The sequence below is a fragment of the Lepidochelys olivacea genome (genome assembly GCF_965140295.1).
Source record: "Lepidochelys olivacea isolate rLepOli2 genome assembly, chromosome: 2".
Lineage (NCBI taxonomy): Eukaryota > Metazoa > Chordata > Testudines > Cheloniidae > Lepidochelys > Lepidochelys olivacea.
Window position 1 is genome coordinate 173,987,013 of NC_140412.1, and position 20,833 is coordinate 174,007,845.

The following is a 20,833-nucleotide window of genomic DNA, read 5'->3' on the forward strand; positions in this document are numbered from 1 at the left end:
CTTCCCTCTTATCCCATGACAACTTAATTTACATAACCTTTGGTGAGGGACCTTGTCAAAGACTTTCTGGAAATCTAAGTACACTATGTCCACTGGATCCCCCTGGTCCACATGTTTGTTGACGCCCTCAAAGAACTGTAATAGATTAGTAAGACATTATCTCCCTTTACAGAAACCATGTTGACTTTTGCGCAACAATTTATGTTCTTCTATGTGTCTGACAATTTTATTCTTTACAATGTTTCAACTAATTTGGCCGGAACTGACGTTAGACTTACCAGTCTGTAATTGCCAGGATCACCTCTAGAGCCCTTCTAAAATATTGGTGTTACATTAGCTATCTTCCAGTCATTGGGTACAGTCGCTGATTTAAAGGACAGGTTACAAACTATAGTTAATAGTTCCGCAATTTCACATTTGAGTTCCTTCAGAACACTTGGATGAATGCCATCTGGTCCCCATGATGTGTTCCTGTTAAGTTTCTCAATTAATTCCAAAACCTCCTCTCGTGACACTTCAATCTGTGACAATTCCTCAAATTTGTCACCTACAAAAGATGGCTCAGGTTTGGGAATCTCCCTAACATCCTCAGCCGTGAAGACTGAAGCAAAGAATTCATTTAGTTTCTCCACGATGACTCTATTGTCTTTAAGTGCTCCTTTTGTATCTTGATCGTCCAGGGGCCACACTGGTTGTTTAACAGGCTTCCTGCTTCTGGTGTACTTAAAAAACATTTGTTATTACTTTTGAGTTTTTGGCTAGCTGTTCTTCAAACTCCTTTTTGTCTTTTATTATTACATTTTTACATTTAATTTGGCAGTGTTTATGCTCCTTTCTATTTACCTCACTAGGATTTGACTTCCACTTTTAAAAAGATGCCTTTTTATCTCTCACTGCTTCTTTTACATGGTTGTTAAGCCATGGTGGCTCTTTTTCACTTCTTCTACTGTGCTTTTTAATTTGAGGTATACATTTAAGTTGAGCCTCTATCATGGTGTCTTTGAAAACTGTCCATGCAGCTTGCAGGGATTTCACTCTAGTCACTGTACCTTTTAATTAGTTACAATCAGTTACAATGGTATTCTTGTGGACAGACATCTGCTGATGTTCCTACCTTTAAAATACCCAAAACTGGAAAAAAACTAGCTTTGATGTTGGCAAACCAGGTGCCAGCTCTTGCCAAGGCTTTAGGCCTAAGCTGAATACTGACAAATTCATTGCTAAATACCTGTCTGGTTTACCTATGTGTTAGTATGGTTAAGATGGGTGTTGAACGTATAACAATGTGTTTAGTGTTCAGAATTTATTAAATGCTTTGAAGTTGCTGCATGCATTAATATCACTTACAATATCTTTATCACATGCTATAAGGTAATAAAAAAGTTTTTGCTTTATAAATGAAAAAATGTTTCCTCTGAAACTGTGAATCTGTCAGGAGGGATTGCTTCCTGCTCATCAAGAAGACTATCCAAACTAACTGGAGAGACTACATGCAAAAAGGGCTCATCCCATCAGCCTGAATTCTGAAAGAAGAAAATAAAAATAGCTGAGAAGAAAATTTGTCTTCCTTTTTTGCTGTTTGGACTCTCACAGGGCTGGAGCTATGAAACAAAAGCAGAGAGCCCCAGGATTGACCTGGGTTAACCCTAAAAGACATTCAGAGCTGACATTACTACAACTCTGTCACCTTTAAAACTATACAGTGTAACTCATTTGTGGGTCCTTGCCTGCTTTAACCTTGTAATAACTCTCATTTCCTTCTTAGTTAACAAATCTTTAATTAGTTTATTACAGGATTGGCTACACACATTATCTTTGGTCAGGTTTCAGAGTAACAGCCGTGTTAGTCTGTATTCGCAAAAAGAAAAGGAGTACTTGTGACACCTTAGAGACTAACCAATTTATTTGAGCATGAGCTTCCGTGAGCTACAGCTCACTTCATCGGATGCATACCGTGGATACTGCAGCAGACTTTATATACACACAGAGATCATGAAACAATACCTCCTCCCACCCCACTGTCCTGCTGGTAATAGCTTATCTAAAGTGATCATCAAGTTGGGCCATTTCCAGCACAAATCCAGGTTTTCTCACCCTCCATCCCCCCACACACAAACTCACTCTCCTGCTGGTAATAGCCCATCCAAAGTGACAACTCTCTACACAATGTGCATGATAATCAAGGTGGGCCATGTCCAGCACAAATCCAGACTTTCTCACCCCCCCCTTTTTTTCCCGGGGACACACACACACACGCGCACAAACTCACTCTCCTGCTGGCAATAGCTCATCCAAACTGACCACTCTCCAAGTTTAAATCCACGTTTAACCAGAACATCTGGGGGGGGGGGTGGTAGGAAAAAACAAGGGGAAATAGGCTACCTTGCATAATGACTTAGCCACTCCCAGTCTCTATTTAAGCCTAAATTAATAGTATCCAATTTGCTAATGAATTCCAATTCAGCAGTTTCTCGCTGGAGTCTGGATTTGAAGTTTTTTTGTTTTAAGATAGCGACCTTCATGTCTGTGATTGCGTGACCAGAGAGATTGAAGTGTTCTCCGACTGGTTTATGAATGTTATAATTCTTGACATCTGATTTGTGTCCATTTATTCTTTTACATAGAGACTGTCCAGTTTGACCAATGTAAATGGCAGAGGGGGATTGCTGGCACATGATGGCATATATCACATTGGTGGATGTGCAGGTGAACGAGCCTCTGATAGTGTGGCTGATGTTATTAGGCCCTGTGATGGTGTCCCCTGAATAGATATGTGGGCACAGTTGGCAACGGGCTTTGTTGCAAGGATAAGTTCCTGGGTTAGTGGTTCTGTTGTGTGGTATGTGGTTGTTGGTGAGTATTTGCTTCAGGTTGCAGGGCTGTCTGTAGGCAAGGACTGGCCTGTCTCCCAAGATTTGTGAGAGTGTTGGGTCATCCTTTAGGATAGGTTGTAGATCCTTAATAATGCGTTGGAGGGGTTTTAGTTGGGGGCTGAAGGTGACGGCTAGTGGCGTTCTGTTATTTTCTTTGTTAGGCCTGTCCTGTAGTAGGTAACTTCTGGGAACTCTTCTGGCTCAATCAATCAGTTTCTTCACTTCCGCAGGTGGGTATTGTAGTTGTAAGAAAGCTTGACAGAGATCTTGTAGGTGTTTGTCTCTGTCTGAGGGGTTGGAGCAAATGCGGTTGTATCGCAGAGCTTGGCTGTAGACGATGGATCGTGTGGTGTGGTCAGGGTGAAAGCTGGAGGCACGTAGGTAGGAATAGTGGTCAGTAGGTTTCCGGTATAGGGTGGTGTTTATGTGACCATTGTTTATTAGCACTGTAGTGTCCAGGAAGTGGATCTCTGTGTGGACTGGACCAGGCTGAGGTTGATGGTGGGACGGAAGTTGTTGAAATCATGGTGGAATTCCTCAAGGGCTTCTTTTCCATGGGTCCAGATGATGAAGATGTCATCAATATAGCGTAAGTAGAGTAGGGACGTTAGGGGACGAGAGCTGAGGAAGCGTTGTTCTAAATCAGCCATAAAAATGTTGGCATACTGTGGGGCCATGCGGGTACCCATAGCAGTGCCGCTGATCTGAAGGTATACATTGTCCCCAAATGTAAAATAGTTATGACTAAGGACAAAGATCACTTTAGATAAACTATTACCAGCAGGACAGTGGGGTGGGAGGAGGTATTGTTTCATGATCTCTGTGTGTATATAAAGTCTGCTGCAGTTTCCACGGTATGCATCCGATGAAGTGAGCTGTAGCTCACGAAAGCTCATGCTCAAATAAATTGGTTAGTCTCTAAGGTGCCACAAGTACTCCTTTTCTATCTTTGGTCAGAGATCTAAGGTACAAATTGACTTGAGGTAAGTAACTAGTCTCTTGGAACTAGAAGCAACCTGAATCTTTTGTGATCTTGGGTGTATAGCAACCAAATATCACTAAGCCCAGCTTGCTTGGGTGGCAGGATAGACTGGAATGTCCAGGAGATTGTCTGTGACTCCATGGTAAGACTGTTTTAGGAGTTCACACTTGTAACTGGGTTGATAGAATCTAGTTATAGAACACAGAACCAGTTTGGAGTCTCTGCCCTGCTTCTTGACAGTCTGCCCTGAGGCTGGCACTCGCAGCCATGAACTACTCCAGACAGCGTGACACTAGCTTTCTGCGGTTACCGGTCAGCAGTTTAGTCATTACAGCATTCTATCTTGTGATATTTTATAATCTGGGGTTACTCCTAGTTAACTGCTAATGCTTTTGGGGCCTTCTGCCTTGATTCTTTTCGCTAAGCTACTCTCTTACAGGTCTTGAGGTTTGAAGGCTCATTGCATTACTGTTTTAACTTATACCGATCCTTTATCTATAGGCTAGAGTAGCTTGACACTTCCCATTTTTACAAGACTCTTGTTTCAGTTGCTTATAACTTTGCCAGACTTCAGCTAGTCAGGCTTAATTTTCCATGGCAGGTATCTGACTCAGGCTGATTTTTTCTAGGAAAGTTTCAGCTTCAACAGTGGAGCCATTTCTGAGAACAAGGCGGGGGGGTAGGGGGTGGGGTGGGGTGTGGGAGGGGATATTGTTTTGCAATCTTAAAAAAAAGCACCTCTGGTGATCTTTTCTTTAAGAATCTATAGCGTCCCCCTGTTTTGGAACAAGAACTTAAAATTTGGCCGAGAGCGGCTTTTCTATCAGGGATGCTCCTTTTGACGTTCCCATGAAAATCAGCCCACATTTGAGCAAGTTATAAGCCTTTGAAAAAATTAAGTGTGCACATGCTTATGAGAGGCTTCTTAGAGAAGCAGCTAAAATATCTGAAGATTCCATCCTCACTGCTCACATGCCACCCCTCAGATCCTAGTGCTGACCAGAGTGTTCATGTGTCATCGAAACTGAGCAAGTGAGCATTCACTATCCCGGGTATATAGAGGTGAAGCGGGACCTTCCTTGTAATTGCTGCTCGAGGGCAGGGAGGGGCCAGGCACTAGAAATGAGAGCGGGAAGCCTGCCTCTCCTGTGATCTCAATGACCCTTCTGCTGATGTCCAGATAGCATGGAGGAGGAGGATGCCTGAATTGAATGTAAAGGGGACAAGAGCCAGATCTGGGAGCAGGACAAGGAGTAGATTAGCACAAGGAACTTGGTGAAACCAACAGGAGTGAGATGGAGAAAGAAAAATTGTGAATAGGAGTTAGGGTGGGATGGAGTGGGACTGGCTGGGTAAGGAGAGGGACTGAGATGAGAGGCTTCAGCAGTGGAAACTAAGGCAACGTCTACACTACAGGCTAGGGGTGTGATTCCCAGCTCACTTAGACATGCTTGTGCTAACTCTTATCTGACCTAGCACACCAAAATCACACTGTGCTGGCTGCTCCTACTCTGTGTTGTCATGGCTACACTACAGTTTTTAGCATACCAGCACAGATGACAGGTAGCACGAGTATGTCTACATGAGCTGGAAGTCACACCCTAGGTCATAGTGGAGACATATCATAGACTGAGTAGTCAAGGAGAATGATTCTGGGACAAAGAGTCGAGGTGGGGAAGAGGCAGGATAAATTTAAGTAATATATTAAATAATACTAAGTACTCCATAAAATCAGGTCCTAGGATTCTTAAATCAGACACCCAAAGTTATTGGAAACTTTTGACCTCTATCTTTTTGTGACTCAGTTCTGCATCTGTAAAAAGAGGATAATACCACTCTGTCATCTCACATGGGTGTTGCAAATATACATTAATATTTGTGAAGCACACACTTCCTGTAGTGATGAATCCTATGAGGAAATTAATAATTCTGTATTCAGTACAGGAGTTGAATAATATGCTGTAAATAAGGCCACCCACTGAACTAAGAGGATAAAGCCAAATATTGAATAGCTACTCAATAGCTATATAACAGACGGGTTCCATTGAAAATTTAATATATGATCTTGCAGTAAAAGACTACATCATAATGCACATACTCCAGGGGACAGAATTAAGGTTTCCCTGACAACCTTAATTTTGGCATTTCTTAACTTTCGATTTAGCAAACTTAATATTTTTTAACATTTTAAAAAATATATATAGATATTCTATAATTTAAGGAACAGTATGTGATTAAACAGTCAAAGATGAAAGTTCGTGTTGCACATATTACCTTAACTTTTGCAGTTTTTATATAAAAAGTACCAGTATATAAAAGCTACTATGAAGCAAATTACTGACATAAATCTGTAAAACTGATGTCCTTCCAACAACATAATTGTTTGGTAAGTACAATGTCTCATATACTGTAACGTAACTGAAGTTACTTTTCATACACACGTGTTTACTGTAACAGTAGTGTAGTTAAAGAAGATGATCTTATGGTAAGTACATATATCAGAAGGAAACCTAACTACAGTCTAATTATGTTCTAACTACAGTGGGACAAAGTTTTAATCACAGTTACATTGGTATTACTGAGATCAGAATTTGGCCTGGTGCAGCTAAGATACCTTTTGGTGACCTGCAAACCGTAGCTAGCTTTTGGAATCTTTTCACCCAAAAAAGCAATTGAAAAGATTTGGAAAATTTTGAACGACACTTGATTTTCCCAACTTTAATCTGAGGTGACACCACCAGCTCACTTCATACACACCTGCCAAAATTGCTATCACATGTTAACAACTCAATTACCAATACCAGATGGGGTCCAATGTGAGCTGATGACCTTCAGAGGGGAAAGGTGCTGCAAGCCAGAACCTGTAACTTGACCTACTCAACTCATTTCTAACAAGGTAGAGGCAATAAAGGATTTGTAGTCAACAATATTCTACATGCCAGCAAAAGTTTAAGTCCCAATTTTGCAGCACACTATTGTTTTAGGATGTGCCCTCCTCTTTCTCCTCAAACAATAAAGGGAGAATGGAAGTTGTTTCAGTTGGAAAGGGAAGTGAAAGTCACTGGGCAAAGGGATGAACATATTTTATATTGCTACATATGCTGCTTAGCAGAGCAGCATGTGAAGGGAATGGTGAGCAGCCCCAAAGAGAAAGCAGGTGTTAGACCTGCACCAGAAACACACTGTGACGATCAATGAAAAGTCTCCTGTTACTATTTGATCTATCTAGCAGTGTAATTTGGAGGAGTTGATTACTTTGTTCATTTGACTTGTGAAATGTGTAACCTCTATTGATCCAAGGATTAAGAAAGATTCTTCTTTTTTTACCAAGTACTCACTCTGGAATAAGTTGTGAGAAAGTTGGATTAAAGTCGTCCCTCCCCCTACTCCACCCCCGGCCCATGTGAGCCTCACTGGGGCCTCAATTCAACAAATCAAAGCACATGCTGAAGTCCATGCTCATTCAGCAAAGCACCAAGGAATCTGCTTAACTTTAAGCACGTGTGTAAACTGTATTAAAGTTCATGTGATTTATGCATGTGCTTAGTGTTCAACATGTGCTTACACGGTTGCTGGACAGGAATTGTTTGCTGCATTGGGGCCTGGAGGAATAGTCTGATATTGCACAGGCAGGAGGAGGGGTTGTTAACATGCAGAAATATCTTACAACATTTCTCCCTTCCTAGAATGGTGGAAAACTTTGAATACAAAATTGATGTCTGCATTATTCTTATGTTGGAATTCTGTGTGTTTTTGAATCTGATATAGATGCAGGAGAGTATGGTGAAGTACCCTTTGTGAAAAACTGATGTGGCTAGGATATTGGAAGTTATCAGTAAAAATTAGTTTGTATTGAAACTGATGGTGAAATCAACTATTTTATTAACACTGTTCATGGTGTTCTTAGCACTTTGTTATAAACTGTTTAATTTTTTTAGTTATTGTTTATATCCTGCATTTTATTGCATGCATTCTTTCCATTTTTTAAAAAATATGGTGGAAACCAGCCATCAACAATATTTTTGATGGTAGGCAATTAATATTTATTTTATATAGCAGATATAATGCAAAATGTCAGAGATTGCTTCATAGACTATGAAAGCAATGCAAATGAGTTACACACGGTAAGAAGGCATTAAAACTACATAGCAAATAAAAGAAAGTAAATGGTAAAAAGGTAAAATGTGCTCACTTCATTAAAGAGACAATGGGCAGACGTGTGTGTGTATGTGTGTCTGACTTGTAATACATAAAATCACAGACAATATCTTGTTTCCCAATTTTTTTTATGATATTCCAGAATAAAATGTGATGATACACATTGTCCTACTCACCAAGAGGCAGTGGCACTGACTAACAGATTAATAAATAACTTGGGCCAGATTCTCCTACCCTAACTCATGCTGGCTAATAATTTACATCACAAGCAGTCCTCATTAATTTCAGCTAGAGTCACAATGTCAGAATCTGGCCCTCTGATAACAAATAAAAGAGAACCATTAGTTTAGCAGTAGGAATGCCAGCACTGAGTGCTGAACACAGCAGGCCCTTATGAGTGCACAAAGAGTGTGCGCACACAGGAAGCGTCCCTCCTACCAACTGCCTGACCCACATAAAGGCAGCCACAAATGTCGTCCCATAATTAGTGTGAGCAGTCTCCACTGCAATGAAACAAACTGATACTTAACAGAAGCAAGCACACAAGTTTACATCCCAGCCACTGAGGCAGTTGCTAGGATCCTTCTGACTCCTCATTGTTTTGAACTCTCCCCAACTCAGGGGTACTGAACAGATAAAAGAGGGGAAATGTGAGCAACGCAGAATTGCACAGAAAAGCATCAACCAACCCCCAGAATTGTGAAAAGCATCAACCAACCCCCAGAATTGTGATACAGTAGTTCAAGAACACCACACATTATCCGTGCTTTCTCACTATGTTTATATCAAATACGTGGGGGAGAGGGAATCCATTTCACAATTCTCTCGGAAGAGATGAAGAATATGCCTATACATTTTCATTTTTTAATTATTAAATTGTTTTCCTCAATCTCAGCAATGACATTAACAACTTTTTTTCAAGTGCCTTCAGGGTTACAGAACTGACAATTTGTTCCATTAAGACACTGAACAAGCAAATAATATTACAAAGAAACATGCAGAGGTCTTTCAATCAGTGAGAGAAACTAGGATGGATTCCTATTATAACTACATCCCATGTAAAGAGATGTAGTTATAAAAGGGAAATTATATTTTTCCTCTACAAATTCAAACTATAATAAGGGTGAGCGCCAGTTCACAAGTTCATTTATGAATACATTTTAAGTGCAATGGGTTTGGGGCAGGTGGTAAAAGTGGAGAGAAACAAAAAGATGCAGATATACTTCTGATAAAACAAAACACTCAAAATGCAGAGTAAGTTAATGTTCACAAAGCTGAAATTCAGCATATACATTTTTTCTCATTATTATTATTACGGTGGCACTTAGAAACCCTAGTTATGGACCAGGACGCCATTGTCCTAGGGGCCGTACAAACACAGAACAAAAATATGACCTCCCATCCCAAGAGGCTTACGATCTAAATATAAGACAAGAGATGACAGGTTGCTACAGACAGAGACACGGGGGAGTAAAAGAAACAACAAAATGTTGATGGTCAGCATGACAGGCAGTGGTCTCACCATCACCATTGTTTTCTGTGATTATATTGGGATGCAAAGCGGTGACATTGTCATTCCAAAGGCTGCAACTTTTCATCAGCATATATTGCAACATGAGACATTTGAAAAACCCAACCATCACTTTATGGGTGTTCAGTTATTACTGTGATTAGTGCAAAAAGGGACTACCTATGCATTGCTATGCAATGCCTTATTTTCAGAACAGGATACAGAAAGTTTGTTCTCTTCCTTCTCCAGACTGACATACAATAAAAGGGTTTTATCATTGAAAAATATATATAATTAAGTACAAAATATTCAGAACATTCAAAATGCTGAGATTGTAAGCATTTTCACAATATGTACATTTCAAATGCAAAACTGGTCTCTGCATGAAATTTTTCACTTAAATGGGGCCACATTGATAAAAATGGGCACTTTTCAGTGTCACTATAAGGCTGTATGAAAGTCTGTGATTTTAAATGTTTTCAGTTTACCATTTTTCAAATTATGGATAAAATCACAAATGATTTCATGCAGGTAACATCTTAGACTGTTTTTGGAGTGTTTTCATTATCTCCTTTCATTGGATTTTTCCATGTGATTACTTACTTGGGAGGGGGACAATAAAAAAAATAGCACATCCTTATACATTATGCAATATATAGTACATTATTCCAAGGATGGGAAGAAGGATCTCCCAAATAAACTCAAGCTGGGATTCTGTTTGAAGTCAGTTGGGGTTAAAGTCCTATTTTGGTTCTATAAATTCTATAAAGTCCTATAAATTCAAGCTCTGAAATTACCTCAAAACAGGCTTTTTGTGCACTAGATGTAAAGAAAGAGTCATGCGGTGTTAACACGGGTTGAATATACTTTCATTTGATACATTACTGCCAAGAAGATTATAATAAGAAAGGTTGGATTGCTACAGATACACAAACTCCCATGCACTTCTAATGCTGAGACTCGCAGTAATTTTAACCCAACTTCAAGGGTTCCCACTTGGGAAAGGATATATTAACTGTATATACCATGATGTCCCTGGGCGCATCAGTGGCAGGGACTGAAATCAAGTCCTCCGGATCTGACAGCATGAGACACTACTGCCTGAATTGAAAAAACAGGTTTCTTAGCTCAGAGGCTGGAGCAGACTCATAAAACCCTGTATGTGTTTTAGACACTAAAGGGGAACAAAACACCACATCATATTAGCATAGGTTATACTTTGCCTTGAGGAATGTCATCCTGAGCTTCAGAGGTCTGTCACAGCTTACATCCTCATGTGTACCACCATTTAGTAATGCAGAGCTCCTGGATGGAGTGGTGGCTGTTGGAACTGCCTAGGACTTGTGAATTTGAAAGCATGAGCCTCAATTTAGTTTAATAATGAGAAGGTTAAGGAGTGACTTGATTATAGTCTATAAGTATCTACATGGGGAACAAATATTTAATAATGGACTCTTCACTCTAGCCAAGAAAGGAATAACATGATCCAATGGCTGACAGCTGAAGTTAGACAATTCAGACTGGAAAGAAGGTATAATTGTTTAATGCTGAGAGTAAATAACCATTGGAAAACATTTAAATCAACAATTTTAAAATGAAGATTGGATTTTTTTCCCTAAAAGATCGGCTCTAGGAAATATTTTCGGGGATGTTCTATGGCCCTTATGCAGAAGGGCAGACTAGATGATCACACTGGACACTTTGGGCTTTGGAATCTATGTGAACAAAGAGCCACACTATGTTAGCGTAGGTTAAATATACACATATGTAACTGCACCAACCATTTAAACACACCAAACCGCATTTACAGCAGGTGAAGTTCATGCCTTCAATCTTGTTAATAGGTATCCAATATGGGTTTGTAGTACTGAACAATGATATAGCAACAGAAATAAAATCAGCGTTATACAGTGCACAAGAGGAAGAGGAGAGACTATTATAGAAAAACAGTCAATATATTTTTGGAACAATTATCTCAGTTTCTCTCCTCATTCAGATAACTCCCACACATCAAGTTGAAGTCCACTGCTAAGTACACAGCTAACATATTATAATTTTCCCTGCTGTTGACACAGACACCAAGTTGTTCATGGTTCCACTATTTATTCTTGACGTGTCAACAGAAATGTTATGAGCTGTTTTCCTTGTTTCCCAACATCAAAGTAAATACCAAAGTAAATCCACATCCCAATACTTGTCACTTCATAGATAAAATGAAGGAAATATTCCCCCCCCCTCAATTCCCAAGAAATTCAGAGGATCAAAACCAGCCTTTTTAAGACACTTTGCTGATAATGGATACCTGCATTCCAATGTTTCTCAAGATACACTCTTGGATGCCTAAATGCTTTCCATTAAAATAAGAACACTTTGCATTTCAATAGCACTCCCCAAAGAGCTCCAAGAACTTCATAAACATTAATAAAGTAAGGACTTGTCTAAACTACAGAGTTTTGTCGACAAAACTTATGTCAACACTCAAAAAATCACTATAATAAAAATCAGTATTTCATGTTCACACTCGCTCCTCAGTTGGCAGAGCATGTTCACAGTTGGGACGCTATCATCAACAGTGTGAGCAATGCACTGTGGGTACCTATCCCACAGTCCAGCTTGACACATTCTGCTGCTAGGTGTTGTGAGAAGGCGGAGCGGATCACAGCACATCTTGGGACTGGGCTCTATGTCCCATGATGCATTGCTTTCTGTCCCAGCATTCCATGGGCTTCCGGCTTTCTTTCACAGCATTTTTCAATGGCCCTTCTTTGCTGTGCACCCCAGCATCCTTGTGAGAAGGGATGGATCCTTCACTGCTCTCCTATACTCTGATAACTATCATGAAGACATTGTGGATGGCAGTGCAGTTAATCAAGAAGTTCCTAACTGAAGAAAACTCCCAGTTTCATGAAATGTTGTGTGATATGGATAGGAGCAACTTTAGATTGCTTTTGGCATTTCCAGAACAGCTGCAGAGGATGGACCATCACTTTTTGGCTCAGGAAACAAGCACTGAATGGGAGGATCATATCGTCATGCAGGTGTGGGATGATAAGCCGTGGCTACAGAACTTTTGGATGTGGAAAGACACCTTCCTGGAACTGTGTGAGGAGTTCGCCTCAGCACTGCGGTGCAAGGACACCAAAATGAGAGCTACCATATTGGTAGAGAAGTGTGTGGCAATCGCTGTGTGGGAGATGGCGACTCCAGACTGTTACTGTTCAGTCACAAATCAATTTGGAGTTGGGAAGTTGATTGTTCAGGCTGCATTAATGCAAGTATGCAGGGCAATTAATTGCAACCTGCTACGAAGGACTGTGACTCTAGGAAATGTGCATGAAATAGCAGATGGCTTTGCAGTAATGGGTTTCCCTAACTGTGGTGGAGCAATAGATGGCACACATATTCCAATTTTGGCACCAGACCACCTTGAGACAGAGTACATCAGTAGGAAGCGGTAATTATCCATGGTGTTGCAGGTGCTTGTGGATCACAGTGGTCATTTCACTGACATCAACACAGGGTGGTTCAGGAAGCTGCATGACACACTCATCTTCAGGAACACCGCTCTGTATAGAAAACTACAAGCGGGGACTTTCTTTCCAGAACAGAAGATTACCGTGGAGGATATTGAAATGCCCATAGTGATCCTGGGAGACCTGGCATACACCTTACAGCCTTGACTCATGAAAGCTTACATGGGAAACCTGGGCAGCAGTAAGGAGTGGTTCTCAACAACAGGCTGAATAGGTGCTGGATGACAGTGGAACGTGCCTTTGGCAGATTAAAGGTGTGCTGGCAATGCCTTTATGGCGTATTAGACATCAATGAGGATAATATTCCCATGGTCATAGCTGTGTGTTGTACATTGCATAATCTTTGTGCAGCGAAGGGTGAAAGGTTTGCTCAGGGGTGCAGTGTTGAAGCAGACCACTTGATCTTGAGCAGCCAGATACCAGAGCTATCAGAGGAGCCCACAGGGTGGCAATTCGAAAAAGGGAGGCTTTGAGGCAACACTTTGAAAAAGAGAACCAGTAATGTGTATCTCTGTGATTGGTGCCGCAATGTTACATTACGTGTAGTTTTCCTAGGAAGCAATGGTGACATTTCAGGCCTTACATTCCAGTAAGCAAATGATTAAACTGCCTGTGTATGTACGGGTAGTGCCTGCTGTCTCAATTTGTAGGAAACAAAATAAAGATGAGTTACAGTTCAAAAACCTTGCTTTTATTGCACAAGAAACAACACACACACACACACACACATAAAGATGCTTGGTGGAAACAGAGGTGCTAGGGAAGGGCAGACCTTCAGAGCTGTGTGTAGGTCCAGCTATAGTTTTGAAAGTTGTCTGAGGGGGTGGAGTGAAGGGGAAACAGAAAGGACTATGCGGACAGAGATTGGGGGGCATGGAAAAGAGTTCTGAACATGTTGCAGGGGAGGGCAGGCACTCATCCGCTCAGTCTGCAGCATTATTAAGAACTTCAGCATCTGCATTTGCTGCTCCTTTAATCACTTTAATCATCTATTCAATAGCGTCCTTAAACTCCTGATTTTCTTTTCTGTCCTGCCTTTCGGCATTCCTGCACTCCTTGTGTTTCCTTTTCTCTGCATTGGAGAAGGTCAGTAACTCCTGGAACACGTCTTCTTTGCTCTGTCTTGGGTGCCTTCTTATCTGGCAGAGACGCTCAGCTGGTTTGTGGTGGGTGTTCCTGAAGGCCACATCTGCTGAAGCAGAAGGAACAATGCACAGAAGCATGATTGTGAAATTCACATACAGCATTGAAACATTTCAGTAAAATACACCTATTGTAACATAACAATCACTTTCTCACTGACCCTTGGCAAGCACACATCTCTGCGAACACCCAAAGCATGGTGAGTGCGTGTGTGTGTGTGGGGGGGCTCTACACAGGGAAAAGAGCACTCTGCAAGGGTTGTAGCGCAGTCGATTAGGGGGAAAATGCTAAAATTCTCCCAAACTTTTCCACAGGCAGGGGTTATTGTAGCAGATATCTCACCGCTGCGGGTAAGCTGGGAAGTGAGGGTACATCTACTACAGGCTTGTGGCTTCCGCCCTGGTCCCTATACTGCTTGCCTGTGTGCTGCTTTGGTCCCTGCACAAGTGATGCTAAATGGCACAGGAAAGTTTCCTACAATAGGGGAAGGAACAAAGCAGCTCTGCCAAGGAACCTTAAGCAGAGGATTCCCAAGTACCTCCAGGATTCCTCTGAGATCTGGGCGTGCATCAACACCCTATTCCGCCGTACTGATTAGCCACACAGGGAAATGTCCAGCACACAGAAACACAGCCAGCCTTGTATATTTCTATACCCTGAACCCACCTCCGCACTATACAAACCACAGCCACTTACCAGGCATCTCCTCTCCTGCTTTTTGCTCGTTGAAGAGCAACTGCTGAGACTGGCTAGACACCTCTGGAGTGGTGAACTGTTCCTGGCTGCCTGCTCCACCAGGCAACCCAGCTGGAAGCTCCACAATGTCGTCTAACTCCACCTCTTCATCAATGACTTTGTCCTCTGGGTTAGGTATCCATGGGGCTCTTGGAGGTGGAGGTGGAGTCAACACCGAGGATAGCATTCAGTTCCTTATAGAACTGACAGGTCTTAGCTGAAGCACCAGAGTGACGGTTTGCCTCCCTCGCCTTATGGTATGCCCATCTCAGCACTTTTATCTTCACTCTGCACTGCAGCATGTACTGATCATAGCTCTTTTTGCACAAGCCTCAAGAAATCTGCCCATAGGTATCAAAATTCCTACAGCTCAAGCTTAGCTGGGACTGCACAGCCTCTTCTCCCTATATACTGAACAGATCCAGAAGCTCCGCAGTGGTCCAAGTGGTAGAGCATTTGCTGTGATAACCTGCCATGGTCACCTAGGAAGATGTGATGAGACCTCTCCACACTGAGCAAACAGGAAACAGAATTTCAAAAATTCTAAAGTGGGAGGGGCGGATGGTAGTTTACCTGGCTTCAGGGCAATGGAGTTCAAACTGCTGACCAGAGTGGTCACAATGGGCACTATGGGACATCTCCTGGAGTCCATGTCAGAAATCAAGCATTGTGTCTACACTGGCACTTTGCTGACAAAAATTTTGCACAAAAAGCCTTATGTCTCTCATTGGCGTGGTTTTATTTTGTTGCCAAAACAACATTTTTGCCACTAAAAGTTGCATTGTACTGTGTATGCATTTACTCTTTTGTTGACAAAACTTTGTAGTGTAGACAAGGCCTTAGCCTCACATCACCATTGTGTGGAAGGAATTTTTCTAGCTACTTGACCACTGGAAAACTGAGGCACTTAGAATTTGAACAATAAAACCATGGTGACAAGGTAAATCAACAGCAGAAAGGGAAACAGAACCAGACTCCCAGGTCTATTGCTTGATCCTTGGACATGTCATGAAATCCATGAAAAATCAATACTTTGGGGAGTTTCTGAAGAATCCTTAAACAATGCAATGAAATTAGCTGCATGTGAAATAGTGATGGGCAAATCCAGTAAATATTTGAGTTCATGTTTGTGTAGGCACCCAGAGAAGTTAAGATTCTTAACTGAACTATCACATGCCATTTAGCTTGCAAAACTGAACTTGCAAGAAGAGGTTTTCATGTGTTTTCAGGTGCATACTGCTTCTGCTCATGCTGGAAATTCCACAGAAACAGCTCTCTCATTGTGTTTTGACATATTCACCTTAATTCATAATTGGAACCAGGAAAATGAAATTTGCACTAGAAGAATCAACTCATGTGTTATTAGAACTGGTTTGTCCCTCACTCATTTAAATACAATAGAAAATTGTACTGACCTTTCAGTAAGATCTGATGATCATTCTGAGTGAGGGCTTTCTTCAAGTTGCAGTGGGGGAGGTTTAGATTGGATATTAGGAAAAACTTTTTCACTAAGAGGGTGGTGAAACACTGGAATGCGTTACCTAGGGAGGTGGTAGAATCTCCTTCCTTAGAGGTTTTTAAGGTCAGGCTTGATAAAGCCCTGGCTGGGATGATCTAACTGGGAATTGGTCCTGCTTCAAGCAGGGGGTTGGACTAGATGACCTTCTGGGGTCCCTTCCAACCCTGATATTCTATGATTCTATGATTCTGTTCTCATTCAGGTCATTGGATCTTTGTCACTGATTTGAATAGGAACAGAAGAAGGCCCTTAATCAGAACTAACATCAGAAACAAATTAGAAAGACCAACAGCGTTATTATTTGAAATTAATTGTGGCCTTGACTCTGGGGTTCAGTTTTGTGTACTCTAAGAACAATTTAAAAATCTCTGATAAGAAGTCAGTGTTATAGTTCTTTGCTGACCAGGTTTGTCTCATCATTAGCTTGTGCTCCCTGTCTGTTTGTTGTAACTATCTGTTGTTTTAACTTATATTTAGATTGTTAACTCCTCGGGGCAATGACTTTTTAATTATGTGTTGGAGCAGCACTTACCACAATCCTACTTGTACTGCAGTAGTACAACTATTAAAGCTTATATTTTGCAAGAACAATATGTGCATGTGTAATTCAATATGCAATTGCATATGCACTTCTCTCTGCCCAGTTTAGAAACTTAAAGTCATACTGGATAGTTTATGTCAAGAAAGGAATTTTCAAACACTTTTTTTAATATATCCCCAGCAATATTTCAGCCCTTCCATTCAGTAAATGGAACTGTTTTTTTCCCCTCAGTGGGTGCTGACCTTTTTCTTTTTAAAAAAAAATTGTGGTAAATATACATTTCTACAATCAATCCAAAGAGGAGCTGTAACTCAGAAAGAAGGAAACAACTGGCAACAGGAAAAGAGTAAGAAAGAGGAAGTGAACAAGAGGAGAGATGGTGGATGTGTGGGGTGGTGTGTGAATGACGAACATGAAAAATGCAAGTATACAACCTGAACAGGTTTACAGTGTGTAAACAGGGCATGATTTCTTTTCTGACAGCTAGCTGGGAGGGGTAGAGACTTTGGGTGTGTTTATGTAAATACAGTTTGCTCCTGCTCTGCTTAGATATCCAGCAAAGAGAGAGGTGTTTTGCTCAAAGTAATCAACTTTGGCTGGTTTTAGGTTACAAATCACTTTAGTACTGAATGTAGGGGTAGTGAAATGCTGTTACCAAAATGTTGTAATTATTGTAGGAATACAGGGAAGCAGGATAGTGCTTAACTTGTCCCAAATAAGAGGGTCACCTTCAGCTGAAAGGACCTCATTAAGCCAGGGCCTTGAATGTCAGAACCCTGTTAAAGAAACAGGGGTAGGGACAGGTGTCCCAGACAGGAGGTATGTGGACTCTCCCTAGGCATCCCCAGACTGGTTTAACCTGTTCTTCCAAATTGCTCAAAGAGAGAGCTAAATAAGCTTCATTAGGAGCCTCTTTTATTATTTTAAATGCTCAATCAGAGCTGAAATCAATTGTGGTGGGACTGTGTTTCGACCCAGACTGCTAAGAGCTAAAGATCATAAAGAGACTGATGTGCAAAGCTCACAGCAGAGAGGCAGGTGGCAGCAGAAGGTGACTGACAGTCAGCTGGTGAACAAGTGGTTGGAAAGGTGCAATGAGTGGTGGCTGGTGGAGAGAGGCAGCAGGCAAGTGCCCGAGCAATGGAGTGAGTAAGGTGCCTCCTTACCACACCCAGGGTGGGAGGTGAACTTTGCAGATGCACCTCTGAACTCTGGGTCTGTACTGACCAAAGACAGCAACTGTGAGTGGGGTGCAGAGAAGGTACGGGCATGCTAAAGGGACTTTTGGATTGATGGACTTAAGAACCTGAGGGGGAAAAGAACACTGCCCAATTTAGTTGTTTGTGGGGCGGGGATTGCTTATGGCTTATGTTTATGAACCCTGTTTGCAGTGTTTTCCCAAATTAATGTCAAGTTACTTCCCTCCTTTTATTACAAGTTTCTTTTCTACACTCAAATGCTGTGCTTGCAAGTGGGGAAGTATTGCCTCTCAGAGGCACCCAGGGGTGGTGGGTAATTTTCCAAGGTTGCTGGGTGCGGCTTGAGCCAGTTCTGTGTTGTATCAATGGAAAGGAACCCCTAGATATTGAACCCGGCCCAGGATGTTGCTGGCTTCACTTGCAGAAGGGTTACAAGTGTATAACAATGGATCACAGATCACTCAAGTCAAGTGAAGACCTTGCATTATATCTCAAGACCTTTGCATAGCATTCTTTGCAATGCAGCCAAATCACAAAATTAATAAAACTATAACTCTATGCGTGAGGATGTTGAATGCTTCCATCTCTGCACTAGGAGGCAATGGAGAAGCCAGTTATCTTAATGGCTGGATGTTTGGAAATGCTGTAATATTCAGGATCTGAAATGCACAGGCTGACTGGTAGTAGTTAGTGTGAATTTGTTGAGCATTAACTTTCACTGATAATCCAGTCAGAATTCCTCTATGCCACATATAGAGTTGTTACTAAATTCTTCCCAGCTTCCATCGTGCCACTATCGAAACAAGCTACAGAACATTTTTTATAAATCTGCTGTTGTGCTGTGTAATATAGTGCTGGAATTATTCTATTTCTGAGCTATGCAGGGAGTTTGCTGTCTTTCTACAGAAGTCTTCCCTTCTCATCCTGGGCCAGAGAGCAGCAGGTAGTCTCTAAACGCAAGAAGAGACCAAAAGGTGCCAACCCTGCACTCAGTTGAAGGGAGAGGACTGAAGTCTGCAAAGAGAGGCCAACTCCATTTAATTTACAATAATGGTCATTCAGCTAGTCCGTTAATACTAATATCTGTCAGCTCTTTCATAAGCAACGAATGATTAACTGCTGAAAGAAGGAGAGCATGCTGGGAGAAACAGCATTGCATTGTATCCATCCCAAATGGTTGGACGGGGGGAGAGACAAATTCCAATTTCCCCCTTTTAGAATTCACTGTTGCTAGAAATTCACCAAACATGAAGCATGGTGACATTAGAAGTAGAACTGAATGAACAGCAGTGTTTTGGGGGTTTGCTGGCAATTCCAAAAATTGAAAACAAACAAAAAAGTTAAACTAAAAATGAAATTAGCCTCAAGGTTTGGTAAGTCAAAATGTTGTACAAATGGTTTGAGATCAAATGAAAACATTTGTTTAGAGTTTGATGATTTTAAAAAGTGTTTTTGATTTAAAAAAAATAAAGGAATTTTTGAAATAAAAATTTCAGAATTTTTGTTTTTAGAGGGTTATTTTTTTAAAAAAAATCAAACAATTTGGTGTCACTGGATCTTCAAAAATATTTTGCAAAAATTCCCCGCCAGCTCCAAATTAGAAGGCTAGCACTTTGTGTTAATCCCTAGTAGGTTAATGTTTTCCACAGGCAAAACAAGAGTTGCCCCGAGGTAGCAATGTGAGATTAAGTTCTCAGTGTTTCATTTTTTTCCCTTCTGTAAAATGTTGCTAATAAAATATATTACCTATTAGAAGAGTAATTAGATAATGGGCCAGATCCTGGATTCTTTTCAAACACAAATCTTCCATTAAAGTAACTGGAAGGGTTAAGTATGCAAAGAAATTCAGGATCAATTCCAGTGTTAGTGTGGACTTTTGAATGCTATATGGGCCTGATCCAAAGCCCACTGAAGTCACTGGCAGGCTCTCCATTGACTTCAGTAGTCTTAAATCAGGCCCTCCTAGTGACATGGTTTATTATCACCCATGAGCATCTCCTTTTCACTTTTATTAAAAAGTATAAAACCCATTCTGATTATCCAATTTGGATTTCTTTTAAGCAGAGCAATAACTCTGTTTCAATTTTCATTTGTGTTCTTCTAATAGAGTGTGTAATTCTAATAGTCTCAGACACTGGTGTTCTAATTTTAGCTAACTACCCCTCGTTCCTCCCAAACCCCACAAGAAACTAGATGAGGGAAATAAAAAGGCTAACTTAGATTTTTAAAAAATTAGTTTCATTTTAATTTAAAAATTGAAAGTTAAGTGCAGTTGTGAGCAGCTGAGCTAACTCAGGGGATGTTAGTTACTTGGGTATAGTCCATGAGATTTTTTTTTAAAGAAAAAAGATTAAAATCATTGTATTATTAAAAATATCCCAGGTGATCCCTCCAACAGTGAACTTAATTAGAATGAATCCACTGATATGGTGCATATTTATTAATGCCAAATACCTTCCAGTATATCTTAATGGAGCTCAAACTCTGTAGAGGGCATCTGTAGAGAGGGATCAATCTGCTCTAATGAACATGGTGACATTTAAAAGGCAAAAGTGGTACAAAAAGTGCTCTCTGAGCTGATGTACAACTCTCAAGAGTTATCAGACTCAAAACAGAGGAGTCAGTCCTTACTCTGAGGAG

The 20,833-nt window shown here is 40.9% G+C and overlaps 1 protein-coding gene across 1 annotated transcript in view; it reads right to left on the reverse strand.

The window, feature by feature from the left end:
• CNTNAP2 (contactin associated protein 2) overlaps positions 1-20,833 on the reverse strand; it is a 1,667,645-nt gene that overhangs the window by 1,107,113 nt on the left and 539,699 nt on the right. The window lies entirely within an intron of this gene.